This window comes from Myxocyprinus asiaticus, chromosome 14, assembly GCF_019703515.2.
Source record: "Myxocyprinus asiaticus isolate MX2 ecotype Aquarium Trade chromosome 14, UBuf_Myxa_2, whole genome shotgun sequence".
Classification (NCBI taxonomy): Eukaryota; Metazoa; Chordata; class Actinopteri; order Cypriniformes; family Catostomidae; genus Myxocyprinus; species Myxocyprinus asiaticus.
In genome coordinates this window covers 31888128-31915294 of record NC_059357.1, presented here as the reverse complement: position 1 = coordinate 31915294, position 27167 = coordinate 31888128, and positions in this window count along the sequence as shown.

The window sequence follows — 27167 nt, the reverse complement described above, 5'->3', positions numbered from 1 at the left end:
ATCATATCCTGCAACATCTGGACAGACCAGGGACATATGCAAGGATCCTTTTTGTGGACTTCAGTTTGGCTTTCAACACCATCATCCCAGCTATACTCCAGATTATATTACACCAAATCTCTGTTCCCATGTCTATCTGTCAGTGGATTACCAGCTTTCTGACAGACAGGCAGCAGCTTGTGAGACAGGGGAAACTCACTTCTAGCACCTGTACAATCAGCACTGGTGCCCCCCAGGGATGTGTCTTCTCCCTCTACACCAATGACTGCATTGTCAAGGAACCCTCTGTCAAGCTCCTGAAGTTTGCAGACGACACCACTGTCATCGGCCTCATCCGAGATGATGATGAGCCGGCTTACAGGAGGGAGGTTGAACAGCTGGCTGTCTGGTGCAGTCAAAACAACCTTGAGATAAACATGCTCAAAACGGTGGAGATCATTGTGGACTTTAGGAGAAACACCCCAACACTGACCCCCCTCACCATTCTAAACAGCACTGTGGCAGCAGTGGAGTCATTCAGGTTCCTGGGCACTACCATCTCACAGGACCTGAAATGGGAGACACACATTGACTCCATTGTGAAAAAGGCCCAGCAGAGGTTGTACTACCTTCACCAGCTGAGGAAATTCAACCTGCCACAGGCGCTGCTGATACAGTTTTACTCAGCAGTCACTGAGTCTGTCCTCTGCACTTCAATAACTGTCTGGTTTGGTTCAGCTATGAATTTAGACATCATTAGACTACAAAGGACAGTTCGGACTACTGAGAGGATTATTGGTTGCCCCCTGCATATTCTTCTGCCATTTCATTCCTCTGAAGAAAAAAAAACATTTGCACTGTACATAACAGATTTGTATTTGCACTGTACATAACAGATTGTATTAGATTTTCACTACCCATGTGTATGTGTGTATGTAAGTATGTGTGTGTCTGTACGTATGTGTATAATTATTTTTTATTTTTTATTATTATCTATGTCTTGCTGCTGTTTTTGTATTGTGGTACACTGGAAGCTCCTGTCACCAAGACAAATTCCTTGTATGTGTAAGCATACTTGGCAATAAAGCTGATTCTGATTCTTGTTTTCTGCAGTGTGTTTTAGCGAAAGATGCCACTATCTATATTGCTGCTCACTGTGTTTTTCTGCTACTGCCTACTGTCATTAAAATAACCACATCTGCAAATCTGCACGTGGCACCACGTCTAGCAATGTGCGCGGAGTGCGAAAGGGTATAAATGAAGGGTGGTCTGTAAAAGAGAAAAATATTTGAGGATACAGTGCTGAAAAATCAGTGATATCTATGTCCAAGCGCTTGCATGTGTGGAATAATAGGGTTCAAAATCATCTGTCCTGATTCTACTGGACCTTTCTGCAGCCTTCGACACAGTCAACCACCAGATCTTACTCTCCACCCTCTCTTCGCTGGGCATCACAGGAACTGTGCTTGACTGGTTTAATTCCTATCTCTCAGGTAGGTCCTTCAAAGTAGCCTGGAGAGGTGAGGTGTCCAAGTCACATCAGCTACTTACCGGGGTACCTCAGGGCTACTTCTCTTCTCAATATACACAAAAACACTGGGATCCATCATTCAGGCACATGGTTTCTCTTACCATTGCTACACTGATGACATGCAACTCTACTTATTTTTCCAGCCCAATGACACCACAGTGACTGCTTGAATCTCTGCCTGCCTGGTAGACATCTCGGCCTGGATGAAGGAACACCACCTGCAACTTAACCCAGCCAAGACCGAACTCCTTGTCTTTCCAGCTAACCCTGCTGTTGAACACAACATCACCGTGCAGCTGGGTGCAACTACAGTAATGCCTTCCAAAATGGTCAGAAATCAAGGGGTAACCATCGATAACTAAATTTCACAGACCACATCTCAAAGACCGCAAGATCATGTAGATTTACCCTCTACAATATCAGGAAGATAAGACCCTTCCTCTCTGAACATGCCACACAACTTCTTGTTCAGTCACTTGTCATAACTAGACTGGACTACTGTAACGCTCTCATTGTAGGCCTCCCTGCATGTGCAATTAGACCCCTGCAAATGATCCAGAATGCAGCAGCACGTCTGGTCTTTAATCAACCAAAGAGAGCGCATGTTACACCACTCCTTGTCTCTCTTCACTGGCTACCGGTTGATGCACGCATCAAGTTTAAGGCTCTGATGCTGGCATACAAAACAGACACTGGGTCTGCTCCAGCATACCTAAAATCATTTCTGCAGAGCTACACACCCACTAAAACCTGCGGTCAGCTAAGGAACGTCACCTTGTTGTACCAACACAAAGAGGCACCAAAACACTTTCCCGGACTTTCTGCTTCATTATACCACGTTGGTGGAATGACCTTCCCAACACCATCTGTGAAGCTGACTCATTTTCTGTTTTCAACTTAACCAGGCAATTTAATCTGTTTTGAATGCTATTCTGATGCTAGTGAATCTTTGTTATATGGCACTTTTCGTACCACTGTCTCCTTAAGATGATTTGCTTATGTGTTCCTCTTTTGTAAGTCACTTTGGATAAAAGCATCTGCCAAATAAATAAATGTAAATGTAAAAATGCAGTGCAGTCCAGTCCAAAATTAAGATGTACGAAAAGTATTGCCTTCATGACTGTTACACTGAGTTGAGATTTATCCGGTGTCCATGCTGCGTTCATTAATGAGAACACACGCTCCACAGATGCAGATGTCCCGGGCAGGCATAAAACAAACTCCACAACCTTGGCTAAGACTCCGACATTGATGGTCTTGCTCTCCAGCTCACGAAAAATGTTTGTCCTTCTCTCAGACGTGGCCATCTTGTTCATGTTCCACTCAGTGATGCGAAGAGTGACAATGTTTTTCACGCAAGCCCACTCATCAAAGAGCGTGGTTTAGTCAATCAAACTGAGAGCAGGGATTCTGGAGTAGAAGTGTTCAAGGCTGCTTTTAATGTCTTTCCACTCTGGGATGTCTCTTAGTAGGGCCCACTCAAGTTTTTTTGTGTTCTCCAATGAGCGGCTCCAATTTTGGAGGTAATCCACTGATGCTGAATAAAAGTTTCTCACTGCACAAAATAAATAATTTGCTCGCATGTCACCAACTTCAACCAGGGCATCCAACTGCTTTTTAATGTCAGAGGGTATGAATGATTCCTCCAGCCTGGCCTGCAAGACTTTTCTCAGGTCATGAATGTGCAAAGCTATAGCAGTGCACAACAGAATGATCAGCAAAAAGTCCTTCACTTGCGTGCAACTTGTCAGATTTTGAACTTTGCGTCACAAAAAAATTGCTAACACTTGGTGTGGCACACCTACTTTTAGCAGCATCCACTTGCTTTTTTGTATGAACATGCTGCGTGATGTTGGTGCGGCCTCCATGGGTGATGGAAATGCGAGCTCCACAAATCTCACACCTCACTTTACTAGGCTCTGTCTGTGACACCTTTTTTAGAAATTTAATCTCTTTTTGAAGATCCTCAAAACAGTCACCCTATGTAGTAAGTTTATTCAGAACTCAGTTAAACCGTAACAGAGGGAACCCCCACTATCACAGTAATGGCAGGCATGATGAAAAGAAAACAAACATGTTGTAACTAACATGTTAACATGAAAACAAAACTGTTAATGATATGCATTTATTTACATTAAAATATTATGTAATTACATTAAAATTTTATTTAAAATTTTTAAGGTCTGGCTGTAAATGAAGAACAAAAATGACCTCACACCCTCAAATAACAAATAGGATTTGATTAAACTTTACTTTGAAAATAAAAACATACAATGTAGGGTTATTGTTTATGAAAACTGAGAAAGAATATTTAGATCAGCTAAAATCTGTATCTTTGTCAATATCAACAGAGAACAATGGCAATCTAATTTTTTACAAAAAATAAATGTAGCCTAAAACTGAATAAAGAGCATTATGTCTGTTTTTCCTTTTTCTTTATTATCCTCCCATTCAATGAGGGGACAATTAGCCTTTTCTTGTCCTGCACACATGAATTTGAACACAGGAGCCATATACTTGTGCAGATAATAAATAATCTTTAGAAATAGTGAACAAACTGATTTGATGATGTTCAGGACTGTGAATGCTGACACACATCTGTATACAACTAAACACTGTCAGGATTTATGCATAGGCAAGTTCAGTGACACTACACATAATCTTTTTATGAGCACTACAGAAAAGAATTGAGAATAATTTGCAAATTTTCTTTGAAGCTTTGGTTTTCATCATCTATTTATCTTTTGTTAAAAAAAAGGTTGTGCATATGAGCTGACATCACTTCAATAACTGTCTGGTTTGGTTCAGCTATGAATTTAGACATCATTAGACTACAAAGGACAGTTCGGACTACTGAGAGGATTATTGGTTGCCCCCTGCATATTCTTCTACTACAAGTACCACAACTACAAGTCTGTAGTTTTAACTGCACCCAGCGGCTAAACAATTTGCATAAATACATTTGATTGAATAAGACTCAATAAAATGTGCTCACCCAAACGTTGCTGGTTCATGTTTGGAGAAGAGTGAAACGGAACTGTCAAGACAACCTTAAATACACGAGCTCCTCTGGAACTAGTGATGTCCAGTTTGTGAACTAATCATTCTTTTGAACCTGTTCTTTTTAGTGAACGAGTTGAACCAGTACACCAAATTGGACTGTATTGTTTGAAACAGTTCACGTCTTGAGTCAATGCTGATCCACAAGTTAAGGCCCAAACATACTTTACGCAAGTATGTGAAGACGCTCCTTGCTATGCAAGCTCGATTTTATGCATCGTTGCGTTGTGAAGTGTGTCAGTGCTCAATTCATAACCCAACAGTTCTCGAGTCAACAGTACACTGAGTCACTCACAGCAGTTCTCGAGTCAGCAGTACACTGATCCAAGGACAGCAGAACTGCTGATCAGTGAGCTGCTGATGAGCATGCGTGAACTGAGGATTTAAATGGGCGAAACATTTCAGTTGAATCATCTGATTTGAATTTACTGTACATTAAAAAAAACAAAAAAATTAAATTCACAGGTTAAAACATATAATGTGTAGTTGTAGTGCTTCAATACAGCAAAGGGTGAATATAATTTACAAATCACTCATTTTTGTTTTTATTAGCATTTTTCATACTGTCCCAACTTTTTCGGAATCGGGGTTGTATACAGTTGAAGTCAGAAGTTTACATACACCTTAACCAAATACATTTAAACTCAGTTTTTCACAATTCCTGACATTTAATTGTAGAAAACATTCCCTGTCTTAGGTCAGAAAATGTCAGAATAACAGTAGAGAGAATGGTTTATTTCAGCTTTTATTTCTTTCATCACATTCCCAGTGGGTCAGAAGTTTACATGCACTTTGTTAATATTTGGTAGCATTGCCTTTAAATTGTTTAACTTGGGTCAAACATTTTGGGTAGCCTTCCACAAGCTTCTCACAATAAGTTGCTGGAATTTTGGCCCATTCCCCCAGACAGAACTGGTGTAACTGAGTCAGGTTATTAGGCCTCTTTGCACAGACACGATTTTTCAGTTCTGCCCACATACTTTTTATCAGATTGAGGTCAGGGCTTTGTAATGGCCACTCCAATACCTTGACTTTGTTGTCCTTAAGCCATTTTGCAACAACTTTGGAGGTATGCTTGGGGTCATTTGCGACAGAGCTTTAACTTCCTGGCTGATGTCTTGGGATGTTGCTTCAATATATCCACATAATTTTCCTCTCTCATGATGCCATCTATTTTGTGAAGTGCACCAGTCCTGCCTGCACAACATGATGCTGCCAACCCCATGCTTCATGGTTGGGATTGCAAGCCTCACCCTTTTTCCTCCAAACATAACGCTGGTCATTATGGCCAAACGGTTCAATTGTTGTTTCATCAGACCAGAGGACATTTCTCCAAAAAGTAAGATCTTTGTCCCCATGTGCACTTGAAAACTGTAGTCTGGCTTTTTTATGGCAGTTTTGGAGCAGTGGCTTCTTCCTTGCTGAGCAGCCTTTCAGGTTATGTTGATATAGGACTCGGTTTACTGTGGATATAGATACTTGTCTACCTGTTTCCTCCAGCATCTTCACAAGGTCCTTTGCTGTTGTTCTGGGATTGATCTGCACTTTTCGCACCAAACTACATTCATCTCTAGGAGACAGAATGTGTCTCCTTCCTGAGCGGTATGATGGCTGTGTGGTCCCATGGTGTTTATACTTGCGTACTATTGTTTGTACAGATGAACGTGGTACCTTCAGGCATTTGGAAATTGCTCCCAAGGATGAACCAGTCTTGTGGAGGTCCCAAAACTTTTTCTGAGGTCTTGGCTGAGTTCTTTTGATTTACCCATGATGTCAAGCAAAGAGGCTCTGAGTTTGAAGGTAGGCCATAAAATACATCCACAGGTACACCTCCAATTGACTCCAATTAGCCAATAAGAAGCTAATTGGCTAATTGCCTAAAGGCTTGACAACATTTTCTGGAATTTTCCAAGCTGCTTAAAGGCACAGTTAACCTAGTGTATGTAAACTTCTGACCCACTGGAATTGTGATATAATCAATTAAAAGTGAAATATTCTGTCTGTAAACAATTGTTGGAAAAATTACTTGTGTCATGCACAAAGTAGATGTTCTAAACGACAATATGAAATCTGTGGTTAAAAAAATTTGTTTTAATGACTTCAAATTGAATGTAAACTTCTGACTTCAACTGTATATATGAGCGGGTCTAACACTTTCAGGGTACGTTTACACGACAATGATGTACTAAATATGGAAAAGTTTTTGAAAAGTTTTGTGTACAGACGACAACTTTGTCAAAATGATCTCCGTTCACACGGATCCGCGAAAACGACTAAAAACGCTGTATTATGCATGCCAGGCCAGTAGTTGGTGATGTCACTTTGTAAAGAAACACTACACGCCTGCGCACATAAGCAGTCTTCCACAGAGCAGTGAATACAAACAATGAAGATGACAAAAGCATCGAGCAATTTTGTCTAGACGGACAATGAGGTTGCTTTATTACTACAATTATTTTGCTGGGGAAGCATCAATAAACTCAAAATCTTGAGCAGCACAAACACAGTCCTGTAGTCCGCCATTGTAGTTTTGAATGTCTCGTGCATTGTTTTGAAGTACTCGCGCGTATGCCTATAGACTGAACTCTCAAGATTATTCAGTAAACTCTGCTCATTTTTACCATCACTTCGTCTCCTGCCTTCTGTATTCCCCCCGCTGACTCTTGGGCTGGAAGGAGAGTAAGTTAACATAACAAGCTGTTGATGTTGACTGGTTTTGGATATCAGACATAAGTCTGATATATGGATATCTTCTGACAGAGAGAGAGGTCTTGTGTACACTGGATCTAACATGCATTTTCACTGCCTGATGTTTTCATATTCTAAGCATATCACTGAATACTGTACATGGCATCACATCTCTGTCTATAGGCTATATACATAAGTGGTGGGTGAATTAATTGCAGGGTAAAGGTACATCAAATAAAATTAATTAAATAAATAAATAACATTTAAATTACAAATGCATTTTTCCCATCTGAATCCATACATTAATTTCATGATTTTCAAATTGCAGGTTCTGCCTACTGTACAATGTTCACACTCCATACAAAACACTCCAAATGAATAAATTGATTATTATTGTTATTTGCACAGACACCAGTATTCATATTGATAATTATACATCTCAAATTGATGCCTATCAATCCATCATTCTTTATATAACATGTAATACGCGTGCGCATGAATTCACAAATTCACGTTTTTGTATGTTTACATGGAGACGATAACGGCATCGTTTTCAAAAACTTGCATTTTGAAACCCGTTTTCAAAGGTTTGCATTTTCAGGCCCCAAAACGCTGTTGTCGTGTAAATGAACAGCCAAAACGCATAACAAGTTTTCTGTTTTTAGTTGAAAACATTGTCGTGTAAACGGCCCCTCATTCTAACACTGCCGACTAGCCGGGTCAATTATAACAAGGGTTAACGCCATTAATTAAATGCATTGTTGTTGTTTTTTCATTAGGGCTAACAAATTTAATTATGAATGTTCACAATGTATTTTTGTTTTGATTTTCAGGAAAATAATTAAATAGCTAATATCTATGAAGCAACAGTTTTAATTTATTGAAAAAAGCTGACATTCGAGCATTTTTGTTTCTGTATATTAATTCACAAGCTAACTTAGCTATAACTTTAATGCTGCTATTAATTTTGCATTGTTAGATCACCTTCTACACACCAAAATGTAAATAATACAATACAAATAATCATATTAACAATTTAATTATAATAACTCTCCCTTTCTTCACACTACTAAACGATGGTGACAAAAGTGTACCTTTGCGACGCAGCGGTATTCCTAGCAGTACTAAGGCTCAGTCTGTTTGCTTACCCACTGTATGAGTGTTTTTGTAACTGCTGATCTCCTGGGATTTTCATGCACAACAGTCTCTAGAGTGTAAAGGGAATGCTGCGAAAAACAAAACACATCCAGCGAGCGGCAGTTCTGTGGGCAAAAACGGCTTGTTAATGACAGAGGTCAGAGGAAAATGGCCAGACTGGTCCTAGCTGACAGGAAGGTGACAGTAACTCAAATAAACACACGTTACAACAGTGCTATGCAGAAAAGCATTTCTGAACACACAACATGTCGAACATTGTGGCAGATGGGCAACAGCAGCAGAAGACCCCTCCGGGTACCACTTCTGTCAGTTTAGAACAGGAAACTGAGGCTGCAGTGGGCATAGGCTCTGCAGCCTCAGTTCCCTGTCTGTCACTCACTCGACATTGTGTCGATGTAGTGACACTAGGGGTTCGATCTTGAGAGCCCCAATCACCTTTGCTTAAAATAGAAAAAGCCAATGAGAATTGGCGAGTGGAATTTGCATGCCACTCTCCGCCCCGGACATATGGGTATAAAAGGAGATGGCGTGCACCACTCATTCAGATTTATACTTCAGAGCTGAATGCATGCATTTTTAAAGATAGCCTTTCACCTTTGTGCTACTGGATGTGGCCGTTATCTCTCCCCTCCGGATAACCACGAAATCTGTCTCGAGTACTTGGGGTACCAGCACACCAAGGCAGCTTTCGTGGAGGGGTTATGTTCTCATTGCGAGAACATGCCCATGAGAACGTTGCGGTCGCGGCTCACTTCCTTCTTCATTAAGCAAGCAGACACCGTGGCTGCTTCCCAACCCACTCCGTCCTGGGCTGAAACTCAGGCAGCCGGGTCGGCGAGCACCGCAGGCGATCTGGATGTGGACATGGGAGCATTTCCACCGGCTCAGCCCCGGTGGACCTCCCATCCCCCAGCACGCTTGTTCTACCTGGAAGAGCTGTTGAGCGATGCAGGCGGTACGCCTTAGGGTGGATTTAATGTCTCATTTGCGGCTCGTGACGAGGATGAGTTATCGGTCGCAGCATCGGATGGTGGGCTTTTGCTGTCGGAAGCGGACGAATCTTCTGAGCTCCCGCCCATGGGCGATAGAGCTCAGGATGAGGCGAACGCTGAGATGGCAGCCGTGCTTTCCCGGGCGGCTCTTAACATCGGGCTAAAGTGGAACCCAGCACCTTGCCCTGAGCATTCGCGGCTGGATGATTGGTTTCTGGGATCGGAGCGCAACTCACGGCCATGCCCTGCCCCGGTGCCTTTCTTCCCGGAAGTGCACAAGGAGCTAAAAAAGTCGTGGAAGGCACCTTTTTCTGCCCGTACACGCTTTGTGGGCTCGTCCATCCTAACTACCCTCGACGGCAGTGCGGCTAAGGGATACGTCGAGCTTCCCCAGGTAGAGCGCGCCGTAGCGGTGCATTTATGCCCGCAGGGCGCAGCCACTTGGAGGGACCGACCAAGGCTCCCTTCCAAGGCCTGTAAGCTCTCTTCCTCGTTGGTAATGAAGGCTTATGAGGCTGTGGCTCAAGCCGCCTCCGTCCTGCCTGCCATGGCCATCCTGCAGCCAAGGCTTTGAAAGATTTGCATGAGGGTAGAACCGACCCAGGGCTTATACAGGAACTGCGTACTGTGACCGACCTCGTCCTACGGGTGACAAAGGTCACGGCGTGCGCCCTGGGCCAAACGATGTCCACTCTGGTGGTCCAAGAGCGGCACCTGTGGCTCAACTTTGCGGAGATGCGTGACGCTGAGAAGGTTCGCTTTCTCGATGCACCCATCTCCCAAGGGGGACTTTTTGGCGACACTGTCGAGGACTTCGCCCATCAGTCCTCGACGGTGAGGAAGTAGACCGAGGTGATCAGATACATCCTGCCATGGTGCGACTCAGCCAACTTCGGGCCTCCGAAGTCCCGCGCCCCATCTGCTTCTCACCAGGGCCGTTGTCCTGTGATGCCAGCCCCAGATCCCGCACCATCGGAGCCCATACGCCGGCCTCTGAGAAGAAGATTCTCCTGCAGGAATGCAGCTCCACCTGCCCGTCAGTCGGCCCCCAAGGACCCTGGATGGGCTTCGAGGCAGCCCTGACATGGGCGACCCAGGGATGAGATGTCTGACTCCGACCAGTCTGGCCTGGGTGAACTTAACAGCCCCACTATTGCCCCTGGGCCAGTGTGTGATGAGTATGAAATTGCCGGGTGCCCTCTGGGCCTCGGCACCCACATGGTCAATAAAAGAGCAGTTCCCTCATTCCCTGGGTCAGTGCGCTCACGACAGCCAGGCCCTGGAAGTCTTTCCGGTCAACCAGTCGGACGCAAGTACCCCGCATGCCCTTGTTCTCCATTGAGAGAGTTGCTGGCGGTATTGCTGGTGGTATTGCTGGCCCTGCGGAGGCTTTGGCTGTAGATTCAGGGCAAGCATGTGTTGGTCCAGACCGAAAACACAGCGACCGTGGTGTACATATACCGCCAAGGCAGCGTACGCTCACGTCGCATGCCGCAACTCGCCCACCACCACCTCCTTTTGGAGTCAGCAGATGTCTCTGCGGGCCACTCACCTTCCAGGCATCCTCAACCATGCAGTGGACGTGCTCTCATGGCAGGTAACGCTCCACGGGGAGTGGGGACTCCACCCCCACATAGTCCAGCTGATTTGGGAGAGATTCTGGGAGGCTCTGGTAGACCTGTTCGCCCCCCTGAGAGTCCTCTCACTGCCAGGTGGTGAACCTGCAAGCACTCCCTTCAGAGGAGGAAAACCCGGCCTTGACTTGGCTATGTCCAGTTCATGCCCTGCGCATCTATCTGGACCACACGCAGAGCTTCAGATGCTCGGAGTAGCTCTTTGTCTGCTTTGGAAGGCAGCAGAAGGGGAAAGCTGTCTTCAAACAGAGGCTGGCCCATTGGATTGTGGATGCCATTTCCTTGGCTTACCAGTCACAAGAACTGCCATGTCCCTTGGGAGTCCGGGCGCACTCCACTAGAGGTGTTGTGTCCTCCTAGGCACTGGCAAGGGGGGCCTCTCTAGCAGACATATACAGTGCTGCAGGTTGGGCTACACCCAATATCTTTGCAAGGTTTTATAACCTACGCATAGAACCAGTTTCGTCCCGAGTGTTACGGGGTAACAACAGGTAGGCTGGGCAGCCGGTTGGGTGCACCATTTGCATTTACACCTTTCCCCTTTTTCAAGGTGATAATGTGCATTATTTTGTCCACAACAGTTCCCCGTAACTGGTGAACCCTGGACGCCTCTTTAAGTCTTAAGCACTGTTCAGTGACAAACTTGGCAGAGGAGTGATGCCACCAGGCCCAGTATTCGTGGTATGCCCCTTTTCAGGTGAGCCCGTGTACTCGGGCTCAGTGCTCCATACGTGGTGATTCCCCTCTTGGTAATCCCGTGTGATGCATTTACACTGTTTGGTTTCCCCTCAGATGAACCCTGTGTTTCCCCTCATCAGAGCTTTGCTCTGCTTTGGCCACTGTTGCAGTGTACCCTCTCCACAGATAGGGTCCTCCCGGTGGTATCATTCCATATGTGAACTTCCCTGTTGCTAAGTCCATGTGAGATATTCTCCACATGTTAACCTCCCTCCGGTAGGATGTGGTCTCCATTGTGCCCTCCCTCCTGGAGAGGGAAGAGCACTTCCCAGTGTTATTCCAGAAGGTGCTCGGCAGGAAATTGTTTAACAGCAAATATCATGAAGGCCACTGCTTGTAGCCTCCTTGGGTAAGTGTCTACTCCCCCCATAACGGGACTAGGGAGATGCCTTACTTAAATTGCTGGAAGGTTACAACATGGTCGAATGCTTGCTGCGAGGCACACAGCAGCTTGCCCGTGTCCACTCTTCTGTACCTTGTGACACGGTTCAGTGCCTGCAGTGTTTCTTATAGGGAACCCCTTGTGTCACTACATCGACACAATGTCGAGTGAGTGACAGACAGGGAACGTCTAGGTTACTAGTGTAACCTCTGTTCCCTGATGGAGGGAACGAGACATTGTGTCCCTCCTGCCATGGTGCTGAACCGGCCGCTGACATGGCCGGGACTCTCTATCGGCTCCTCAGCATAAATCTGAATGAGTGGTGCACGCCATCTGCTTTTATACCTGTATGTCCGGGGCGGAGAGTGGTATGCAAATTCCACTCGGCAATTCTCATTAGCCTTTTCTATTTTAAGCAAAGGTGATTGGGGCTCTCAAGATCGAACCCCTAGTGTCACTACATCGACACAACATCTCATTCCCTCCATCAGGGAACAGAGGTTACACTAGTAACCTAGACGTTTTCTGTTCTTGGCTGACAGATGTGGAACCCAACATGGTCTTCTGCTGTTGTAGTCCATCCGCCTCAAGGCAATGTTGTGCATTCTGAGATGTTATTCTGCTCACTACAATTGTACAGAGGGGTTATCTGAGTCACCGTAGCCTTACTGTCAGCTCGACCAAGTCTGGCCATTCTCCTTTTACCTCTCTCATCAACAAGCCATTTTCATCCACAGAACTGCCGCTCACTGGTTGTTTTTTGCACCATTCTCTATACACTCTAGAGACTTTTGTGCATGAAAATCCCAGGAGATCAGCAGATACAGAAATACTCAAACCAGCCCGTCTGGCATCAACAATCATGCCACCGTTTAAATGACTGAGATCACATTTTTTCCTCATTATGATGGTTGATGTGAACATTAACTGAAGTTCCTGACCCATATCTGCATGATTTTATACCTTACACTGCTGCCACACAATTGGCTGATTAGATTATCTCATGAATAAGTAGATGTACAGGTGTATCTAATAAAGTGGCCGGTGAGTGTATATAGAACCGGATTGCTGATGACGTCATAACATTGAAGCCACTGCGCTGCAATATTGCTATGCCCAAACATTCCAGTGTGCCTATTGACTTAGTAGAAAATCATCTAATTTCAGTGAGTAAACACTGGCCATTTAATCCCCGATTTTATTTCTAAAATCTGCCTGTACATCACTACAACACAAAGTCCTACACATGTAATTATTTATTTAACGTTGGGAATTTATCCTGTTTCTCGAAAGCCCAAGCAAGTATACTGTATATCTACAGTATATAAAATCTCTAACAAACTTCAGCAAAATAGCCAGTGCTAAATTTACTGGTATTTACGAATGGGTCGTGTTCACATATGACCTCTAAACTGAAAATTGCAGTTTTCTGGAAAAAGCTGTATGTGTGAAAGCGACTAATAAAAGAAACTCTTAACCATTAAAAGACAAGTTCTATAAAAATTTCCCACACTACCAACCACTGTATATGTTATACTGTATGTTACTTGTCTACAAGGGTGATGCATTTCTTTTTCACACCACTTTCACCACATCATTTTTAGACAAGACAAGGTCTGCAATGTGTGAAGGGATAGGACGTCAGAATGTGTAGGGGGCACTCTCAACTGACGTCATACTTAATCATGTCAAATACAATAGCAACAGAACTTGTCCATCAAAGGCAAAAAAAAAAAAAAAAAAAAAAAAACCTGAGACAGAGATGATTAACTGTGTGAGTACATAAACTATCCAGTCTTCACAATGGCAACTGACCCTAACCCTAACCCTTGTTACATCAACTGTCTACTGTATTTATAATAAATTAATCTGTGGCACGGTCTTTCAACTCTGTGCCTCTGTGTCAAAGACTATTAGGAGAAAGAAAAAAAAAAAACAATCTGCATGAAAGTTGCCTTACAAATATACAGTACCTCAGAAATATTCTCAAAATTAAATTACACCATCAAAAGTCTCTATAAGTATTGAAAAGATCACAGCTCAACAAAGACAGCCTCTAGCTTTGCTTTTTTAAAAGCCATTTGACATTAAGTTCATCCGTGTAACTCTGTGTGGCACAAGCTGATAGTATGTTGCGTAAGCTGATAGCTTCTTTGACATGTAATCGTGTAGCCAATCAACTTGTGTCTCTCTCTTTGTCTAACATTTAAATAGCTCAGTTTTGCAGATAAGCAGGTTGCACAGCTGCACGCTGTGAGAGTTTTTCTCTAAAAATGCTCAGGTGGTTGCTGTGGCTTTTTCTTCTAACAGCTTGCATGGTAAGGTCTGCTTTTGACCTCGACACATAGAAGCATGTCTTTAACAATGTAAGCCTTAGCCAAATCTGACCTGGCACAAATCACTATTTAAAGTCAATAGTTTAAATAAATCCACACATAGATAGGCTAAGTCACTAGTTAAATAAGTACTGGGTTTTCCAGGTACACATTATGAGTCAGGTCACTAGCTGTTTAAGCCTTTCAGCCAAGTAAGCCAAGGAACACATACAAACTTTAGCATTACGTCATTCCGCCAGTGGCCAAGGCACACCTAGCATACACTCGGTGCACTTGGCTCTTTGGAGCAGCAGCAGTACACAAGCCTTGGTGACAGATGTGCTTGGTTGGGAGATTGTGTTTCCTGTTTTGTCTTATGTGTTTGTGCAGCTTCCATGCTTTGTTGGGGGATTGTATTTACATCTATTTGTGCAGCAGCATGTCCTACATGCTCAATGAAGCATGTCTTACGTTTTGTATAATTGTGCAGCAGCAGCAGCATGTCCACATGCTTAACTCAGTATGTCTGTGTATGTTCTAGCAGTAGCAAGTCTCCATACTTGCTCTTCAGTAGAGCGTAACAGATCTAGTCCGCCAAGACCAGTATCCTATCAATATGTCATACTCACATTAACATGCTAAATCCTTCCATGTGTTGACATAACTGAAATGCACTAGTTTTTAACTAGCCTATTATTGAATATTCCTTAGACAGTACAGCTGGAATTCATTACTGTTAAAAAAGCCTGGGTATAATTGAAAATACTTCCAAAAATATCTGTTTCTTCTTGTAATGCTTTCATATTTCTTGTACTGTTGTACACTGCCAGACGTCTATTCATTTAAGTTTAAGTAGACAAGCTCACAGCACAAGGTTTTCTTGTTTCTGAACACCCTTTCAAATCATGATAATTTAATGTTTTAAATGTCAAATACATAATGTAGAAAAGTCCATTGATGGAGTGTGCAGAGCTCTGCTCAGTGGCTAGCTATATAGGTTAATTAGAAAATAATAAAGCCTTAATCCACATGAAGACTGATCTTGTATGTGAGTGAATTTTCCCCATGACATGTCATAACATGTCTAATAACATGACATGACAAGTTGACGCTACTACTACAGGTAAAAAAAAAAAAAAAAACTTCATTATCACCTCTCCAACAATGTTGCCAAAATAAGTTTCCAGAAATTCTGCTGGTTAGTATTAATTGGCCTAGTTATTCTATTGTAGAGTCAAAGCACTCTAAAGATGGCAGAGTATGTACAGTAAATAGATATGAGGTTATACACCAATGAGCCAAAACATTATGACCACTCACAGGTGAAGTGAATAAAGTTGATCATATCCTAACAAGGCCACATGTCAAGGTCTGGGTAGATAAGATGGTATGCGAACAATCAGTTCTCATAATCAGTGTGTTGAATGCAGGAGAAATGGGCAGGAGTAAAGACCTGAGCGACTTTGACAAGGGCCAAATTGTTATGGCCGGATGACTAGGTCAGAGCATCCGTGACACGGCAAAGCTTGTGGGGTGCTCCCGGTCAGCAGTGGTGAGTACCTACCTACAGTGGTCCAAGGAGGGACAAACCACAAACTGGCAACAGGGTGTTGGGCGCCCAAGGCTCATCTATGCGCGATGGCAATGAAGGCTATCCAGTCTGGTCAGAACAGACAGAAGGTCTACTGTGGTACAAGTCACAGGAAATTGTATACCCTGATGACAGTGACCTCTTTCAGCAGGATAATGCACTCTGCCACACTGCACACATTGTTCAGCAATGGTTTGAGGAACATGTTGAAGAGTCCAAGGTGTTGCCCTGGCCTCCAGATTCCCCAGATCTCAATCTGATTGAGCATATGTGGGATTTGCTGGACCAACAAGTCCGATCCATGGCGCCTCCACCTCGCAACTTACAGGACTTGAAGGATCTGCTGCTAATGTCTTGGAGCCAGATCCCACAGGACACCTTCAGGCGTTTTGTAGAGTCCATGCCTTGGCGGGTCAGTGCTATTTTGGCGGCACACGGAGGACCAAGAGCATACTATTCAGGTGGTCATAATGTTTTGGCTCATCAGTGTATATTACCTGTGTTGTCCGCTGTGGAACACATATGACATTTGAACAATGTATAATTTATATATATATATATATATATATATATATATATATATATATATATAAGTGGATTGGTGGATCAAGATCAGTGCCCTAATATGTCTAGCTTTGTTGTCATTTAGCAGACAGGAGCAACAAAGAGTCTTATACTAGTGTTAATAATTTGTATAGGGGCTGGGATGCACATAAACAGTATAACATTTTTTTTATGCATCTTCTAATTACACTGTTGGGTTCTGTTTGGTAGTGTTTGGGATTGATGAGAATATAATTTAATTTCTAAGGAACGCTGCAATATTAGTGCAGGTCTGGGGACTAGATAAATTAACCGACATGCACATAATGAATCTGAAAAATGTATCATGCATAATCATCAATGTATTTAGGGTGCATTAATTAACATAATAAGCAGAACATTTTTCTTCTTAATTCCATTAGTTTAATAGTAATAAATATACAATATAGTAAAAGTTGTTACTTGCTATGCAAGTTTTAAAAGTTTTAAATATCCATTTATTTTTTTATCATGCATCAACATCCATGTATTTAGGGTGCATTAATTCACATAATAGGCTGAACTTTTTTCTTAATTCCCTTAGTTTAATAGTAATAAATGTAAAAATTTTCAAAGATTTACAAGTTTTAAATACTCAATATATTTTTTGTGCAACACATTGTTTGTACTAATTAAAAAGGAAAGCTCCAAAATTTGATAAAGAAGCATGAATGCTGTTAAATCCCTTAGGGATATCAAAGGTGAACAACCACTGAAAACCTGAAGCCCCAGTCATTTGTTGGCTATTCATTGTTTCAGAGACAATGTTAAACACTACAATTACACTAAGGTCAAAAGCATAAACAAAGTTATATATACACTGGTGGCCAAAAGTTTGGAATAATGTACAGATTTTGCTGTTTCGGAAGGAAATTGGTACTTGAATTCACCAAAGTGGCATTCAACTGATCACAAAATATAGTCAGGACATTACTGATGTAAAAAACAGCACCATCACTATTTTAAAAAAGTCATTTTTGATCAAATCAGCAGCCATCGCTCCAACACCTTATCCTTGAGTAATCATGCTAAATTGCTAATTTGGTACTAGAAAATCACTTGCCATTATATCAAACACAGTTGAAAGCTATTTGGTTCATTAAATGAAGCTTAACATTGTCTTTGTGTTTGTTTTTGAGTTGCAACAGTATGAAATAGACTGGCATGTGTTAAGGTCAATATTTGGTCATAAATGGCAAAAAAGAAACAACTATCTCTAGAAACTCGTCAGTCAATCATTGTATTGAGGAATGAAGGCCTTACAATGCTTGAAATTGCCAAAAAACTGAAGATTTCATACAAAGGTGTACACTACATTCTTCAAGACAAAGGACTACTGGCTCTAACAAGGACAGAAAGAGATGTGGAAGGCCAGATGTACAACTAAACAAGAGGATAAGTACATCAGAGTCTCTAGTTTGAGAAATAGACGCCTCACATGTCCTCAGCTGACAGCTTCATTGAATTCTACCCGCTCAACACCAGTTTCATGTACGACAGTAAAGAGAAGACTCAGAGGTGCCGGCCTTATTTGAAGAATTGCAAAGAAAAAGCCACTTTTGAAACAGAAAAACAAAAAGAAAAGGTTAGAGTGGGCAAAGAAACACAGACATTGGACAACAGATAATTGGAAAAGAGTGTTATGGATCTTAACCCCATTGAGCTTTTGTGGGATCAGCTAGAGTAAGGTGCATGAGAAGTGCCCAACAAGACAGCCACATCTATGGCAAGTGCTACAGGAAGTGTGGGGTGAAATGTCACCTGAGTATCTGGACAAACTGACAGCTAGAATGCCAAGGATCTGCAAAGCTGTCATTGATGCACATGGAGGATTTTTTGATTAGAACTCTTTGAAGTAGCTTAAGAAGTTCGGAATCTTTTTTTCAAATTGTAATAGTAATTTTTCATGTTATTAATGTCCTAACTATATATTGTGATCAGTTGAATGCCACTTTGGTGAATAAAAGTACCAATTTCTTTCCATAAGAGCAAAATCTGTACATTATTCCATACTTTTGGCCACCAGAGTATGTAGGGACATATAAGCCACTGTATCTAGGCACATCCTGCCTCTTTCACTTTCTCACTTTCTTTATCGCCTACAAGATATACGTCAAGACAGTCACTGTCATCAGGCTTGTCATCGTGTTGTCAAGGAGGATTCATGTAGCAGACTGCATGTTACAATGTTACAAGCTTGCACTAATAGTCTAGTGAATGTGGACCAGTGTACTGTAGGCTCACAGGAGAGGACAAAATAGTAAATGTGATAATAATGAGACGACAAATGAGTTTAACATTAAAGCTAGTTGAAAAATGTATAAAAGAGGAGCAATATAAAGAGTATCCACCCTTTTCCTGAATGCGGAAGTGTTTCACAAATCATAACAGTTTTCATTTTCTGGTCTTCAGGGTTTTTACTCACACCGGCGTACATTCTTAGTGTATTAAATCTGTAAAAATTATCCAAAAAATAAAATAAAAAGAAAAGCATGTGGCTATAGAGTCGCAATGACCTTTTTTCTTTTTTTTTTTTTTTACAGTCTTTGCCTGTCAAAGTTTAAAGAGTGGGTAACTGAAGCTATGAACCAAGATGTGTTTTGTTGATATCATTAGCTACTTTAAGTTTTAATGACAGCTAGCCATTGCACAAGATGAACCTAAACTTTATTCCAACTAACGCTTAAAATGTTTTTTTGTTTTCCATCTGGAACGCTCATATTGGTAGTTTTTACATTGCTTCTAATTGAGACTGGAACTAGAAAACAGTCCAGCGACAATTACAATCATCATGTTGGTACCCAGTGGTTAGTCAGGAAAACTTTGGATAACAAAAGAATGTGTTATTGTGTTTATCCAAATGTATTTTTCTTTCAAATTCACAATCAGTTATACGTCTCCTACAATAATCAGATTTTACATTTGGTTTTGTTTCAGTAGCTGTGGTGGTTATTGTGTGTGGAGAAAAAAGAGGGTGTTTTTAAATGCAAAGAAGGCAGAGAACAGACTTGCATTCTTATGAAGATTGGTCTTGCCATGCCACCTTAGAAGAACAAACTCGGAAGGACAGGAGGATGTAGAACGCATCTTTTGCGAGCTTTGAGATGTGCTGCAATCTTCCTGTTGCGCAATTAACCATCACACCAGTGACAGCATTATCATCATCACACTAGTGAGGTTTTGCAGGACTAGTCACACATTAAAATAATAAAGTCTTCTGCTCAACAAAACAAGAAATGTTGACCGAGTATAAAAACTCTTACAAGACGTCAGACTTCCGCCAGTTTACAATAGGAAACTCGTGAGGGAAAACACATGATACTGTAAATGTCCTTTGTTTACCATATAAGAAACAATGATTGAAATCAGACAGTGCCATCCACAGACTATGACAAACAAATGACGTTACTCAGTTTGCACATCTATTCTGATTGGACTGTCTCTAGTAAATAATATAAAAATGTGGTTATATGGAGTCACTTTGTACTGAGTTCCCTATCTGTCACTCACTCGACGTTGGTGTCGATGTAGTGACACTAGGGGTCACTCTTGGGAGCCCGAGACACCTCTGGTCTTTGATAAAAGGCCAATGAAAATTGGCGACTGGTATTTGCATGCCACTCCCCCGAACATACGGGTATAAAAGGAGCTGGTATGCAACCACTCATTCAGATTTTCTCTTCGGAGCCGAACGGTCATGCTCATTGAGCTGAATACTACTGTTCATTCACCTGCTGGATCTGACGGCGCATTTCAGCGGCTTCTCCCTCCTCTGCACTGGTGCACTGCAGAGAATGCCCCTGGGCGCTTCGGCAGAAAAACTAGAGAGTATATTTTCTGAAAGAGCATTTTTCCCCTCTAAAAGAGTATATATTTCTCTAAAAGAGCGCACACACGGAACGTCTTTTTAAAGACGCGTCTTTTTAAAGATGCTTTTCCGATTGTGTGTTATTCCTGGTTGTGCTCGTTATCTCTCGCCTTCTAACGGTCACGATCACTGTCTTTCGTGTCTGGGCACTGCTCACGCGGAGACAGTGTTCGTGGATGGTCACATTCTCATTGCGAGAATGTGTCCATGGCAACGTTGCGGTCGCGGCTCGCCTTCGTAAGGAAGCGAGCCACCCCAGAGGCTCCCGCCTCGGTCCTTTTACCCACGGGTTTGAGGCCAGCGCGGCTAGCACTGGGGGGATTTGGGGACCCCAATGGGACCGCCTTCGCCGGGTATCCCCCCGCGGACCTCCCATTCCCCAGCACGCTCGTCTCCCCGATCGGGCTTCCAGGTGAGTCTGCCGGCTCGTCTCATGGCGAGTTCGACCTCTTATTCGGAGCCCGCGAAAGTGATGAACTCTCGAGCGCAGCATCGGAGAGCGGGCTCGTCCAGTCGGAAGCCTCAGCTGGGCTCCTCCCTTCGGGGTCGATCGCCCAGTCACAGGCTGTGATTGGCTCCTGGGCTCGCGGCGCCGTTCAAAGCCACGCCCCATCCCGTTCATTTCTTCCCGGAAGTGCATGAAGAGCTGACAAGGTAGGGAGGCACCTTTTACCGCCCGGTCCCGATCTTTTCAGCTTCCCCGCTCTCACTACCCTCGATGGTGGGGCGGCCAAGGGTTATTCGGCAATCCCCCGGTGGATAAAGGCGCTCATGGTGCACCTATGCCCGCAGAGTGCCGCCACCTGGCGCGGGTGCCCAAAGCCCCCGTCCAAGGCCTGTAGGTTTACGTCGTCTCTGACGGTCAAAGCCTATGGTGCTGCTGGACAAGCCACCTCCGCCCTGCACGCCATGGCTCTCCTGCAAGTCCGCCAAGGCGCTAAAGGAACTGCACGAGGGTAGTTCCGCCCCGGGATTAATGCAGGAACTGCGCTCGGCGACCGAGGTCACGGCACGGACTCTCGGGCGGACGATGGCCACACTAGTGGTCCAGGATCGCCACCTTTGGCTCAACCTGGTCGAGATGGGTGAGGTCAACAGGACACGATTCCTTGCTGCCCCCATTTCCCAGGCGGGCCTATTCGGCGACACCGTCGAGGACTTTGCCCAGCAGTTCTCGATGGTAGAGCAGTAGATGGATGCTAGCCGGCTTGTCCTGCCCCAGCGTGGCTCAAGATCCCGCACCCCATCTACTCATCACCGAGGGCGTCCCCCTGCGGTGACTGCACCGGATCCGCCGCAGCCCGCCCCTCCGGCCCGGCCCCGGCGTGGAGCCCACCGCAGGAAGCCAACGCCACCCGTCTCACAGCCGGCACCGAAGAACCCATGGAGGTCTTCGAAGCGCCCCTGAGACGGGCGACCCAGGGACAACAAAACCCGCTGCTCTGGAGCTGGTAAGCAGATCTTCATCTTTTTGTTACCTTTTGCATTTAATTGCACTGCATGCCCAAGTGGCTGCAGTACTCAAGAGCTCCGCAAGAGTGGTTTCCTTGTTCCCTGGGTCACATATTCGGTGTGTACGGCTGGCATCACGACCACCGTCCACCACTCCATTTGGCAGGTTGGCGCTCCAGTGGCGGTCTCCCGCCCTGAGCGCCCAGCTGTGGCACAAATCCGCCCCCGATGTGACAGTCTCCAGGGGTCATGAGGACAGGCCTCTTCCTCCCCCGTCCCAGGCTGTTCCGGGGGTGGTCACAAGGAGCCAGGTAAGTGCTTCGATCTCCTCGGACTCAGCACGGCCACGATGTGGTGTGGCACCTCAAGCTCCGCCCCGCCGCGAGGCCCCACCCGCCAGTACATCCGATGACCTTGTCCCTTTGGTCCCCCTTGCGCGGAACTCGGACACATGGCTTGCGCTTTCCAGTCCGTCACGAGGGCTGGTCCGGACCGTCCGACTCGGCTGCACGATTCACTTCGCTGGACATCCGCCCAGGTCCAGCGGTGTCCACTTCACCTTGGTGAAAGATGGAAACGCTGCTACCTTGCGCGGAGATCGCTACCCTCCTACGGAAGGACGCGATAGAACCTGTCCCTCCAGCCGAGATGAAGAAGGGGTTTTACAGCCCCTACTTCATTGTACAGAAAAAAGGCGGTGGGTTGCGGCCAATCTTGGACCTGCGAATACTGAACCGGGCCTTACACAGACTCCCGTTCAAGATGCTGATGCAAAGACGCATTCTAGCGAGCGTCCAGCATCAAGATTGGTTCGCGGCGGTAGACCCGAAGGATGCATACTTTCACGTCTCGATGCTTCCTCGACACAGACCCTTCCTGCGGTTCGCGTTCGAGGGTCAGGCGTATCGGTACAAGTCCTCCCTTTCGGCCTGTCCCTGTCTCCTCGCATCTTTACGAAGATAGCAGAGGCTGCCCTTGCCCCGTTAAGGGAGGTGGGCATTTGCATTCTCAACTATCTCGACGACTGGCTAATCCTAGCTCACTCTCGAGACGGGTTATGCGCACACAGGGACCTGGTGCTCTCACACCTCAGCCGACTAGGGCTTTGGGTCAGTTGGGAAAAGAGCAAGTTCCTCTCGGTTCAGAGCATCTCTTTTCTCGGTTTGGAGTTGGACTCAGTCTCCTTGATGGTGCACCTTACGAACGAGCGCGCCCAGTCGGTGCTGGCCTGTTTGAAGGCGTTCAAACAGAAAACAGCGGTTCCACTGAAACATTTTCAGAGGCTCCTGGGGCATATGGCATCCTCGGCGGTGGCCACCCCGCTCGGGTTGATGCATATGAGGCCGCTTCAGCACTGGCTCCAGACTCGAGTCCCGAGACGGGCATGGCGCCACGGGACACACCGCGTGGCCATTACGTCGGTCTGTCACCGTCTTTTCAGCCCTTGGACAGACCTCTCGTTTCCACGAGCAGGTGTTCCGCTAGAACTGGTCTCCAGGCGCGTCGTGGTCACGACAGACGCCTCCAAAACGGGCTGGGGCGCTGTTGGCAATGGGCACACAGCCGCCGGCCTCTAGACGGGTCCGCGGCTGCGTTGGCACATCAACTGCCTCGAGTTACTGGCAATTCTGCTCGCCCTGCGGAGGTTCCGGCCGTTGATCCAGGGCAAGCACGTGCTAGTTCAGACAGACAGCACGGCAGCGGTAGCATATGTCAACCGCCAAGGCGGTCTGCGCTCCCGCTGTATGTCATAACTCGCCCGCCGTCTCCTCCAACGGAATTAGCAGCACCAAGTCGCTGCAAGCCACTCACATCCCGGGCAACCTCAACACTCCGGCGGACGCGCCGTAACAACAGGTTACCCTCAAGGGAGAGTGGAGACTCCACCTTCAGGTGGTCCAGCTGATTTGGAGTCGATTCAGTCAGGCACAGGTGCACCTGTTCGCCTCCCAAGAATCCTCCCACTGCCCGCTCTGGTACGCCCTCACCGAGGCTTTCCTCGGCATAGACGCGCTGGCACACAGCTGGTCCCCTGGCATTCGCAAATATGCATTTTCCCCAGTGAGCCTGCTCGCACAGACCCTTTGCAAGGTCAGGGAGGACGAGGAGAAGGTCGTCCTGGTAAGCACCCTACTGGCCCGCCCAGACGTGGTGCTCGGACCTCACGCTCCTCGTGACAGCTCCCCCCGGGCAAATTCCCCTGAGGAAGGCCCTTCTTTCTCAGGGAAGGGGCACTATCCGGCACCCGTGCCCAGACCTCTGGAATCTCCATGTCTGGCCCCTGGACGGGACGCGGAAGACCTAAGCTGTCTCCCACCTGCGGTGGTAGACACGTTCACTCAGGCTAGGGCTCCCTCTACGAGGCGCCTGTATGCCTTTAAGTGGTGTCTGTTCACTAAGTGGTGTTCTTCCCATCAGGAAGACCCCCAGAGGTGCGCAGTCAGATCAGTGCTTTCCTTCCTGCAAGAGAGGTTGGAAGGGAGGTTGTCCCCTTCCACCTTGAAGGTGTACGTTGCTGCCATAGCAGCACACCATGACGCAGTCCTTAGGGAAGCATGATCTGATCATCAGGTTCCTAAGAGGCGCCAGGAGGCTGAATCCCTCCAGGCCACGCCTTGTTCCCTCATCGGACCTCTGTAGTTTTTCAGGGTCTACAGAGAGCCCCCTTTGAGTTTTGCAGTCAGCCGGGCTTAAGGCACTCTCCTTGAAGACTACCCTCCTGACTGCGCTCACTTCCATCAAGAGGGTAGGTGACCTGCAAGCGTTCTCTGTCAGTGAAACATGCCTGGAATTCGGTCCGGGCTATTCTCACGTGATCCTGAGACCCCCGACCGGGCTATGTGCCCAAGGTTCCCACCACTCCTTTTAGGGACCAGGTGGTGAACCTGCAAGCGCTGCCCCAGGAGGAGGCAGACCCAGCCCTGTCGTTGCTGTGTCCGGTGCGCGCTTTACGCATCTATTTGGATCACACGCAGAGCTTTAGAATCTCTGAGCAGCTCTTTGTCTGCTTTGGTGCACAGCGGAAAGGAAGCGCTGTCTCCAAGCAGAGGATCGCCCACTGGCTCATTGATGCCATAACTATGGCATGTCTCACCCAAAACATGCCGCCCCCGGTAGGGCTACGAGCCCATTCTACCCGTGGTGTAGCGGCTTCTTGGGCCCTGGCCAGAGGTGCCTCTCTAACAGACATTGCAGAGCAGTGGGCTGGGCAACACCCAACACCTTTGCTAGGTTCTACAACCTCTGGGTGGAACCGGTTTCGTCCCAGGTAGTGGCACGCAACACAAGCGGATAAGCCCGGGATAGCCGGCCGGGTGTATCGCTTGCACATAGCGCCTTCCACCTCCTTTTGAGCTGAAGACGTGCGCTGTTAATTCCCAGTAGTGTTCACAAAAGTTGTTCCCTGGTTGACTTCCTCCGAGCCCTGTGGCAGTCGAGTTTTCGGAGAGACTCGCTGCCGGCCCAGTACACGCACTAACTAAGAGCCCGGTTCTGGGGTAGGTGCTCCGCATGTGGCGGTTCCCTGTAAGGCTAACCCCATGCGATCTATATCTTCCGCTAGTTCGTTTCCCTACTGGCAAACTGCGTCTTCCTTGGGCAGAGCCCCTCAGTCTCCATGTTGTAGTAACTCCTCCCCCATTGGGCAAAATCTACCTTGAAGGCTCTCCACATGGTTGGAAAGACCATGTGATGTATTCTTCCACTTAAATATCCCCCCCTCTCTTGGGGCGAGGTGTGGTCTCCGCGGTGTCCTCCCCTTGGGAGGGACACCCCCCGACTAGACCTGGCGGCCCAGTCAGATAATCCCCCTTCTTTTTTAGGGAGTGGAAAAAGAGAAGGGGAAAGAGGCCATGACTGCGTTAAGCCTGTCTCTATCTCTGGGTAGTCGACTTGTCCCCAAAAAGGGCCATTTGACACTCATAACTGTGTTGGGGGAGGTTACGTGTCGACCTGGTGCGCTGGCTATGAGGCACACAGCAAGTCTGCCCACCACACACCGCCAGTTCACGTAACACAGTTCAGCCTTGTGGCGTTTTGTATAGGGACCCCTAGTGTCACTACATCGACACCAACGTCGAGTGAGTGACAGATAGGGAACGTCATGGTTACTGGTGTAACCTCCGTTCCCTGATGGAGGGAACGAGACGTTGGTCCCTCCTGCCACAACGCTGAACTACCTGCTGAAATGGCCGGACCTTATATCGGCTCCTCAGCGTAAAACCTGAATGAGTGGTTGCATACCAGCTCCTTTTATACCCATATGTTCGGGGGAGTGGCATGCAAATACCACTCGCCAATTTTCGTTGGCCTTTTATCAAAGACCAGAGGTGTCTCGGGCTCCCAAGAGTGACCCCTAGTGTCACTACATCGACACCAACGTCTCGTTCCCTCCATCAGGGAACGGAGGTTACACCAGTAACCATGACGTTGTCAATTTTATTGTGTTGTGTATGTACTTTTACTCAGTCATACCACACTGGTTTGAGTAACAGATGACAGGTCAGTCCTTGATGACAATGAGAGCAGCAGACCATGCTCCATGACATCAATGGGCGAATATCACAGATAAACTGACCTGCTGAACAAAAAGTGTAGTTTCTGAAAGTGTCCATAGCATAAAATTTCCACATCAGTTCCTTTCCATAAGCTCATTTTTAAAAGAATTGTTAATTTTCCCTAAATTGACAAAACATTTATTGATTAATAACTAAATTCAGTTCAGTCATGCCAACTCTTGGAAAGATTTAGCACGTGAATGTGGGTATGATATATTGATAGGATATTGGTCTTGGTGGACTAGATCAGCTATGCTGCTGCAGAGCAAGTATGAAGACTTGCTACTACTAGAAATACACACACACACACACACACACACACACACACACACATATATATATATATATATATGGAGTTAGCATGTGGACATGCTGCTGCTGCTGCTGCACAATGTGATAAGATGCAAGACATGCTGCATAGAGCATACTTTATGTTATTCTGCTGCACACATAGATATAAACAATCTATGTGTAGCAGATCTAGACAGGTGAAAGCTGGGGTGGAGGTGGGTTTCAGAGAAAAACTCACGGCGAGCTGCAGAGACACCAGCTTAACTGAAAAATTTAGCCATTTAAATAAAACACAAGGAGAGAGACGCAAGATGAATGGCTACCCAATAACAAGTCAAACAACCTATCAG